Source organism: Diadema antillarum, unplaced genomic scaffold (assembly GCF_040938485.1).
Source record: "Diadema antillarum isolate AM-2024a unplaced genomic scaffold, OU_Dant_1.0 scf00000205, whole genome shotgun sequence".
Lineage (NCBI taxonomy): Eukaryota > Metazoa > Echinodermata > Echinoidea > Diadematoida > Diadematidae > Diadema > Diadema antillarum.
This window is the reverse complement of record NW_027271094.1, coordinates 1185431-1196738: the sequence shown is the minus strand read 5'-3', so window position 1 is coordinate 1196738 and position 11308 is coordinate 1185431.

The following is an 11308-nucleotide window of genomic DNA, read 5'->3' as shown; positions in this document are numbered from 1 at the left end:
ATAAGAAACTGCCATATCGGCTTTACTTTCACACAATCAAAAAATATATGTGAATAAGTTTCCCTTTCCAATTGACAAAAAGAACAAAGATTATCATTCACAAAACCAAACTTAAACAAATGTTCCCTTGTATATATCACCCCGTGTAACAACTTAAACTGAAATTCCCTATGTTTACTAAGTAAAGTCGTGCTTCTAGGTCTAATAAATAAATTTCTAATTTCCTTATCACTGAAATCATACTTCACTTCACCATATCTTATTTCCAGGGTATACAATTCTTGTAAAGCTGTAACAAAATACTTATACACTATTTTTGACTTAATATTTTGAAATTCTAATATTTTACCAAAAATCTTCACCTGTATATCATAATTTAATACATCAATTTGTTGAAACCTTACACTCCCTGTGGACTCTTTCCACTTTTCTGGAAAAAACATTATAGATATCATTTATTCTAAATATACCATTTCCCATAATACCTAAATTTCGAAAATACCCAACGGGTTTAATAAAACCTCCTTGTAAAATATAATGTACATTATAAACACCCTTTTCATATAAATCACAATCGAAAATACTCTTCCCTTTTATACATATTTTTGTATTATTAAACATAACTGGATTCATCACTTCATCTTCAAAATTCCTACATTTATCGATTTCCTGCCATACCTTAACCATTTCTAAATAAAAAGGTGGAACTGGATTTGTCAATGTCAATCTAGACCATTCATAATCACATAAAAATAAAAACCTTCCTCCTACTGATCGAAAACTAAAATCAAAATACATTTTCCATCCAGATTTCTTCTCACCATACAATAAACGTTTCAACCACATAATACGTTGCGTTTTGACAAACAGGTTAAAATTTATCATTCGCAGTCCCCCATTAACATAATCTTGATACATAATATTCCTTTTTACCCGGTCTTTACCATTCCACAAAAATTCAAAAATCATCTCATCCAATTCAGGAAATATCCATTGAGGAACAACTATAAGTGATGAAACATAATTTAACCTTGATAATGCATAAGTTTTCAACAAATGAATTTTTCCCATGAGTGTTAAATCACGCTGTTTCCACCATCCTAACAACTTTTTTATTCTACTTAATATTTCTTTAAATTACATGCACACATTTCTTTAAAATACATACATACATACATGCACACACACACACACACACACACACACACACATACACACACACATGATGACGTTTTAGTTCTTTGGTGGTTTCAACAGGATGCATTTTGTTCGAATTCCGACCCAGAATGAACAACAATATATTATACGATTCATGAGAGTGACACAGAGTAACCCATTCTCCCCCTCCCTCCTCCACCCCCCCCCCCCAAAAAAAAAGACCAAGCACGCTGTTTCCACGTTTGTTATACTCTGAATTGATATAATGAGACTGCGTTCATCTTGAATGATTTGAAATTGGTGTGAATTGGGTGACATCACACATTTATATCATTCAAAGAAGTTTAGAATATATTATTGTCCTCGACTGTATACCTCCTCCTGGCAGATAACATGGGGCGAAATCTTTGGCAACTGTCGTGACAGTGGTAGTCATTGATGTCAAATAGGAGCGAAAAGTTTCGTTGACATACTTCTCTTTCGAGAGAATCTTACAATAGAGAACGTACTCCACTTCTTTCAACATTAGAATATGTGACAAGTGCACTTTTTTAATTTTGTAATTAAACACACAATAATTCCTGTGATGGTGTGATATAAAGTCTGAAAAAGTGTCTACTGATAGTAAAACTTTATCTTTTGTCATGTTCGTGATAATCTGACAGAGGAAAATATCCATGGTCTGCAATATAAACTATGAAAAAGAGGTTATCATTTCAACGTCGGCTGTAAACAACAAAATAATCAAAGGAATGAAGTACGTATACAAAAACACAAGACTGGTAATTTTTATTTTCGTTCACGCATTTACCTTTTCCTATTACCTGTTAAACCTTCCTCTATTAATTTCATTTCATTTCATTTCGTTTCATTTCATTTCATTTATTTTCATTTTAATAAAGAGTGTGAGTGTATATACAGAACACAGAATGAAGAAAGAAAAAAATAATGTATATTAACAGACATCGAAATATGATTATGAAACAATAAATTGAGTGTGAAGTAGGTACATGCTTTTTATTGCATAATGTTGAAAATGTTGAATATTCAATTTAGTTCACCTTCAGATGTCCATTATATATATATATATATACACACAATAACGATTTATGAATTTATTATGTATTCTTATAAATAGTATAGAGGAGGGAGAGATACAAGTAATAATCAAGATCTATTGATGAAAAGACAAAAGCTAATTAAGAAGGTTTATGTGTGTGATACTTCCTTGCGCTAGCAAATAAACTGTAACTGTCCTGTTATCAATTTTATTTATACTCCCTCTTTCTGTTTCGGTTAAAAAATTTCTGTTCTCGAATATCTAACAAAACAAATGATTTAACTTATATTGTAACAACTCAGCATCACAATGTGTCACAATTCAGTGAGTGAAACAGTCCGGGGAAAATAGCGATAATCTGTTACTATGATTTCTAAGAGTTATATCGGACACATAAGATAATTATAATATTCTCTGAGTTCACGTAATCATCAACTCTCGTTTCACAAATTATGCCCTTCCGATACATTTGTTTCTGTAGATCTTTATTTTCAATCGTCAGGGTAATATACTTACTTAGTCAACAGTTCGATCTGATTATTTACATCTGCGTGTGAACGCTCTGTCACTGTCATTCTATTTCTTGTTAGGTTTTTTTTCAGCAATCATCATAATGGTCAAACGTTAGCTGCATTATTTTAGTACAATTCTCATGAACTGTAGAAATGTGTTTACCAAGTTATTTCCGCCATTTTTTTTTCAGTCGCAGTCTACCTGTGTACGTTCCAGTTCCCTTATCATAGTAACCATTGTTGAGAAATGGCATCATGTCAAATGGTGCTATAAGAAGACAGAAGTGAGAAGATTCTGAAATTAAAATGCACAATTAATTCAGCCATGAAAGATGGTGCAAATAATCATATACTGTAATATAATTATGATAAATGATCCTGCCTAGTCGGTCTCGTAAACTTTACCAACTCTTCATACAAATTATTACACACTTTACATCAGCTGAGGGACTTCACAGCAGTATATATATATATTTTTCAGCTAATGTGTTCCCATGTTCCCAGAGTGTAGGCTTATATACACACAGTTTTGATATCGCACTCTGGTATATCCCAGAGGTATAATCATCTCTGGTATATCATTGAAGAGATTCAGACATAGGGCTATCCATCTGCCAATGTGTTTGCTGCAGCCCGTGTGCCGTATGTGTGGTTTCATGACATTTGCTCCTGCGACAATGTGTATAGCTCCCATGAAATATCTGCACGCTAAGATAAACATAACCCTAACCCTAATCTCAGTCCTCACATGAAACTCAATCTTACATCTAATTACAAACCATCACCCTTACCCTAAGTCCTTGGAGAAAATAAAATAAAGGTAACTGTCTCAGGAGCAAATGTCGTGTCACCGCCGTATGTAGGCAAAAACAACTTTAGCAATGTATTTGTCATCTTCATTAGATGTAGTGTTGTCAGATCACATTGGGTCACTGCACTTTCTCTCCAGTTTTGTAATATTATACTTTGATAATGATAGTGTACTTACGTATTTTGTCTGAGTACTAGTTCCCCGTTGGTGCTCGTTGGTACAGACATGAGTAAAATTCCGAGTATAACTCCAATGCGTAGCACCATGGATACACGAAGAGAGGACCAACAGGCTACTGGAGATAGCTTGCCGGAGGAAGAGGTGCAGGTTCCACTGCATGCAGCACAGGGCATTATGCCTTTTCTCTCCATCTCTGAAACAATCTACTCTGTTTCGATGTCTCGAAATATCTCGTTGAGAGCATAGAGAGCTAAGAACACACCGACATCATTCGCAGTCAGCGAGTGCTGTGTGATGAGTAGCTAGCTAGGGTTGCCTTTGTCCAGGAGGCCAGTAAGTCATGTTCAGTCGTCGATGATCACCGCTGAGGAATGCGTGGATCGCAGGGCCGTCTCGGAGGTCTCTCGATCGAGCTAACAGCGAAGCGAGCGAGCGAGTTATGTGCACACACCGTGTGACGGAGCTCGAGCATATGATAATCTTCGTATGGGGGCTCCGCGCGTCCTTTGGAGCGGGCGAAATAGTGTGCGATGTGGTGATGTTGCGTTCCAACTTAACCACGCCAATTCAAGGAACAAGTTAATGCTTTCGTTGCGAAGTGCTGTCCATAAAATGACGAGAGTTTGACATAAGTAAAGCCCGGCAAAGGTCTTTGTCAGACAGCTAAAGCAAGAGTGCTTTGCAGTGTCGTGGTGCGGTAACAGAACTAGCCCGAAATATTGATTTTCGTTATGTGCTTGAGAGGAACTCTCCTCTATTCGGTGGTAATATTTTCCATTGACTGCGCACTCTCCGTAATGGTAGCTAAACGTCCAGGGAGAGAGCGAAAGAACACCCTCTAGACAAGGGCAGTAGTCAGTGTAATTCAGCGATATGTTTCTGTGCAATGACTGACGCATTTTTGCTAAGTAATGACTGCCTAACATTCAGGGATTATGTATCATTCCAAATTATGGATCCGTGTTCAGATTAGTAAAGATGAAAAGGGAGGCATAACAATGTATGTCTCGCTTCACGCACTCATAATTCACTAAGGATCATGATAGGCCTACACCTATTGTCCGTATGCGCGTATGATACAGAAATTGTTCATCAACATTCATCAACAAATAATGTTTCATGCCGATGATATGCACATACATATTTCTATGCACACGCAAATACACCCACGCATATGCATACATTAATACATACATACACACATACAAACATGCATACATAGTACCGACATACATTCATTCATTATATGCAGTGACACTCATTGTTCATTGTGCTTGGATGCATATACCGTGGGTAATTTCATGACGTGTGGCCATGAAATGTCTGTATACCAATGTATGTTTTTATTATTTCAATAGCCAACATGAAAAAATGTGCTTCATAGCAAATTGGCCTATACCTAAATGGTCCTTTATATAACTTCCTCACTTTCAATACTACTCGTTACCCATAGTTTGTGTCCTTCTTCGTCTGTAAGCGGTCGCTACAAATACACCCTCCTCGTGTGGCATGATATCGACCCCTCTAGCGAGCAGGGTGCCAGCGTTACGTAATATGCTGGAAGAATTGTATCGATTTTCTGGTGGGTTAAAAAAGAAATTACATTGGCTCTTTCAAACTGTAAGGCCAGCTGTTTCCGCTACGCGATAGTTCATTTCATATATATATATATATATATATATATATATATATATATATATATATAAACAAAGAGAGGGAAAACTGGTCGATCTATGAAGTTTGGAATCTGTGAATGAATACTAACATGTTGACTAAAGAAATATGAAGGAACCTACTTAAAAGCGAGCTTGTTGAGCGTAGGTCCCAGTTAAAATCGAGTCACCTTAAGATTGAGATGGGGAGCACGGGTACAACAATGACCGAAACATAGAGAAAACCAAAATAAAAAAGTACAATTATACAGTTATATAGCAAATTCTTCTCTAATGCAGGTTTGGGGTCGAAAATGATGGAAGGAGACACTCAGTCTCGACTTTAAGGCGGATAATTTGTGTCTTCTTAACGTTTCCAATCATTATTTTATCCCATTATCGCATGCTTTACTGCTGACATTGCTTAGTATACATTTCCCACACAATTTTTGCGAACAAATTATCCTTAAACATTGATAAAACTCAGTATATGTTATTCAGTAATTCGCTACCTGTGTTACCTCTCTCTGTCAAGATAAACAACATTGATCTGTCACAGGTCAACAATACAAAATTTTTGGGTCTTCATATCGATAGTGATTTATCTTGGAGAACCCATGTTAATTATGTAAGCAGAATTATTGCTAGAAATACCGGGGTTCTTAACAAACTTAGCTATTATTTTCCAAGTAATATTCTACAGAGCATATATTCAACTTTGATATCTCCCTATCTCAACTATGGGATTCTGGCGTGGGGAAATGCTTCTAAAAACCTTATCGATTCGTTATTTCTTGTACAAAAACGAGCTGTTTGAATTGTTAACCACACTGGATATTTATCCCACACGAACGAACTTTTTGTAAGTAATAAAATTTTGAAAATTCCCGAGTTATTTTATTACAACGTCGGCCTGTTTATGTTTCAATTTTCAACTGGCCAATTACCAGACGTATTTTCCCAAATGTTTACAAGAAATTATACAGTTCATGATTATCCAACTCGTCAACGTTACGCATATCACCTTCCACGTACCCGAACAATTTTCGCGAAAAAAAACCATTATGTTCGCTGGGCCCAAATATTGGAACGAACTCCCTATGGAACTTGTAAGTTGTACCACTGTAACCTCATTCAAACGAAAACTGAAGCAATATCTTCTTAGCAGCTACATTGTATGGCATGCATAGTGTATAGTTCTTGTGGCTCTTTACATGTTTCTAATACCCCTTGTCTATCCCACCTTAGTCCGGCGGGATCCTAACCATGAACACTATTTTTGAACAGTCTGCCTGTTGCGCTGTTCATGCACCTATTGTTCCACTCGGTTATCGAAACTCTCGCGCGTGACAGCTGTCGGTTACTATGGTCACACGGAGTGCTTGGTTTTAGGACCCATGCTGGAATGTTACTCCTGAGCTTTCGGTATTGTTTACATTCACGACAAATCTCATTATCCCACCTTCTACTTATGTATTTATGACATACAGTTACGCCATTTTCTATACTCTGCAACACACCCCTTGAATCTCTGCAGTTGTTGTTCACTGCTGCAACATGTGACCTTTCTGCTTTCTGTTTTTCTGTATTTTTATTTAGTGACATATATTTAATTGGATTTTTTGTTTTGTTTGTTTTAATCGGTTTCCCCAGATATAGTTGGTCTTAAAAAACATCCGTACTTTAAACTTCCCCTAATCTGATTACTCACGGGACCTGCGGCTGTACAAGCCAATGCTTTTACGCAGGCCCCATCATATTTTTTTCGCATTATGACCACAGTGTAATTCGCATGCATACAGACCTCGTGTTTATACCAAATCAAACTTCTGTACATTCTGATGAAGTCTCATCTGAATTATGTTTTGTATAATTTTCGTATTTATATACTTTATTGTGATATATGTGAGAAATATGAAAATAAATTGAAATGAAATGAAATGAAAAATGTTTCCCTAATGCTGGAGCCAGCTATTTGTACACACACACACACACACACACACACACACACACACACGAGGAAGTTTATAGAAATAGTTAGCCTACATCGCTGTCACTTCCAAATGTTGATGATACATTATGTTTGATATGTTGATCGACACTTTAAAGGACAAGTCCACCTTCATATACATAAGGATTGCGAGAATGCAGCAATATTAGTAGAACACATCAGTGAAAGTTTGAGGAAAATTGGACAATCCGTTCAAAAGTTACGAATATTTTAAGTATCTGCGCAGTCACTGCTGGAAGAGAAGACTACTACAGTGTATGATGTCACATGCGTACAACTATATAAGGAAAATAAAAAGAGAATTTGACAAAACTTTACTTTTTGAATAAAGTGCACATTTCTTCAACTTGCTACTGACGTATGATTAAGGGTAATATTATTCCCCCTGCCTTCTGAAAGAGAGAAGGCAAGTGTTCTTTTGTTATGCGAGAAAAATGGAAATATGTTGAATTTTCTTTATTCTTTCTTCATATCGTTGTACTCATGTGACATCACAAGCTATAGTAGTCTTTTCATCCAGCCGTGACTGAGCAGAAACTTCAAAAAATCATAACTATTGAACGGATTGTCCGATTTTCCTCAAACTCTCACTGATGTGTTCTACTAATATTGCTGCATTCACTCAACCCACATGTCTATGATGGTGAACTTGTCCTTTAAGCTAGCGTTTCAGCTGGATCAAGTATCAAGTGTTTTTATGCATGTTTATATGCATCTGCGGTACGAAAATTATGCATACGTGCAATAAACAAAGCTGCATTCATAAAGCTGCACTGAGCCGTGACTACCATGCACTTCTCTAAAATTATATTTCTAATGTGTGATTTGGCCGATTCAGTGGTGTTCAGGTAAAGCGTGCAATTGTTTACAGCATGATCTAGTCAGGCTCGCGTGAGTAGGAATCAGCGAACTACACCACTATGGTAGGTTTGAATGATGGAAAGCGCCGTACCTTGACTGATTGTTTTCACGGGATGGCGCTGTTGAATCGCTCGCTGCTCTAGATTACTAGTAACCCAAATCTCTGTTTAGAAAGGACAGAGACTATTTATGCTTGTTAATTGTGCGTCGCCTAGCTTTTCCGAATATTTTGTTTTTGTTTTTGCTATAAACATTGCTGAAGAGAAAAACGTAAGTGTTTTTATTTATTTGCACATTGTACGTGTTGATATGCAATATTGATATGGATTATATGCAATGTTTTGATGGAACGTCGTGGTACGATATTTTTTTCGGATTATAACTCATCTGACAAGATGGGTGGAGACGATTGACGCCTATCGTCAAATAAAATTGTTATTGAGTTCCAAAGACGAGCTTATAATCTAACTTCATCGCATTAGCTTGTCTTGGCCTTGCAATGTCATAAGTGCGTGCAGTGTGTATTATGTGTATGTTCTGGGGCCCGTTTCATAAAACTTGTTATCAGTGACAAATGCCATATTTCTATGACAAATTTGCTCTCAGCCAATCAGATGCAAAGATTTCAGTAGCTTGTCACATCTATGACAACTTGTCACTGATGACAAGTTTTATGAAACGGGCCCCGGATCTCATCCGAAGTGAATTGAAAATTGTGAGTGATTGTGTTTAACTTGTTCTGTGGGGACCTATCCCTACACGTGTCTGCTCTTTCTGTATAGGTTCCGCCACGCATTATACTAATTATTCAATTCGAATGTGACGTACTCTAGACTGATGTAAATCCTTTCTGTAACGTGAAATATTATTTTAAGTCTGTATATACACTGAATTTGCAAATAATCCACCATTACATTTGCTACCATAGCTTATTGATCTCCAGATGTATATGGATGTGTGGAGACGTAATACAGCAAATGAAATAAAATGACTCAATTGTCTCTTCTCTACTCTCTCTCTTTCACACACACACACACACACACACACACACACACACACACACACACACACACATCCTCTCTATCTTTGTGTGTGTATTTGTGAAAATAATTATATAGATAGAGATAGACAGAGATACATAAATAGATAGATAGATAGATAGATAGATAGATAGATAAAGATAGATAGATAGACAGACATAGGGTGACATATTTTTCAAAGCTGGGTCTCTAATATTTTATGTTTAAATGTCTCCTCTATACGTCCATAACCGAGCAGGCTATGATCAGGTGTCCCAAAGAGCTCTACGCACAGAATGATTACTTATTATAGTATCCTTTGAAATGAACGGATCATATTTTGCTTGCTGTCATACTGTGTCACTAGATTACTGCGTCAATAAATGCACAGAATCTGGTTCACATAACCACATACGAACACATTTGAGCATACGAACATGAATTATATGGTGTGCAACTAGATTAATTCTTCTTTGCGTATGCAAGTGTGTGTGTGTGTGTGTGTGTGTGTGTGTATGTGTATACGTGTGTCTGTCTGTCTGTCTGTCTGTGTATGTGTTTGTGTAAATGTGTTCAAAGTGTAAAGTGTTTTAACTGTCGTATCGACTGTGAGTTAACAGCATAAAACACAATTAGAGATAACGATGTCTAGGAATCGAATCGTATTCGTTGCTTCCCTACGGCCGACAATAAACTGTCGCAGTGTTTGAGCCTTTCTATATAATGCATGGCGTGTGCTCCCTTGACATAATAAGCGACCATGAAGAGTCGCATATAATCATGTAATAGCCCAGACTGAACTAACCCGACCAAGTCCGCCTGGGAAGAAAGGATATACGATTAGTCGGATCGGATTTTCGGATTGATTCTTAACACTCGAAACATGACACGTATAACGAACTTTCTTCTTCTTCTTCTTCTTTAGATGATTATACAGGCCACCATGTGGTGTATCAGCGTACTGGTATGGTGTGACGTGAAGGCATGGACAGTGTACTTTAAAAACATTTGCTGCGAGGACATAGACTATGTACAGTGGTAATTAAAAAGTGTGCAGCTAAGAATTGCTCCTGCCTTTCAGTAGAGCTGAAGACGTTGCATTGGAGGAGAGGTGCACTTGATGGTCTAAACCCGGAAGCACCCCCCCCCCCCCCCCACCAACTTTTGGAAACGTTCCGCCGGCCCTGCGGTCTGGTACCGGGCTGTTCCATATAAGAGTCTTCAGAGGTCGGTATAAAACTTTTCTGATACGTGCCTGTGCAATACTCGGCATCTGGGAGTGGCCTCTGCGAATCTTGGAATTTGGCGGTTTAAAATTTTACAATAGAAGGCGTAGGATAAATATAACATACCAAGTCACGTTTTTCAGTTGTTCCCCTGCACAGAGCAATCGCATTTCCATCTGCATTGGTCATTGCATCCCCCCCCCCTTTTTTTCCCCTTTTTAAAGGTTTAACTCAGTCTGACATAGGTTTTGGTGGAGAGAAAACATTATCAATGTTCTCTCTCCATTGCTCTCATCTGTCTCTCTCCCTTCCATCGCTCTCTCTTCTTCTCCTTCTTTCTCCCTCTCTCTCTCTCTCTCTCTCTCTCTCTTTCTCGTCAGTTAAAAGAGAAGATGAAGAGTTTGATTGCCAAACAAGTTAAAGGGATGGTACAGTATTGGTGGAGATGAGAATTGGGCTTTTAACTTTTTGCGAGATACCAAGATGACACTTATGAAATAGTACAGAGCATACTATTTTAAGAGGAATTCAAAGTTTATTTGATGAAAATCGGGTTTGGCATGACTGAAACATCCAACAGCAAAGTAAAACAAAGCGATGGTAAAAAATAAGTGTGGGTCCCACACTTATTAGAATTGCTCTGTTTGGGGTATCTCGGCCATTTCAAAATCAATTTTCATCAAATAAACACTGGATTCCCCATGGAATTACATGCTCTTTCATATTTCATAAGAGGTTTCTCATTATCTCACCAAAAAATGTTAGAAACCTGAAATTAGGTCTCAACCAAGACTATACGATTCCTTTAAGCGCCATTT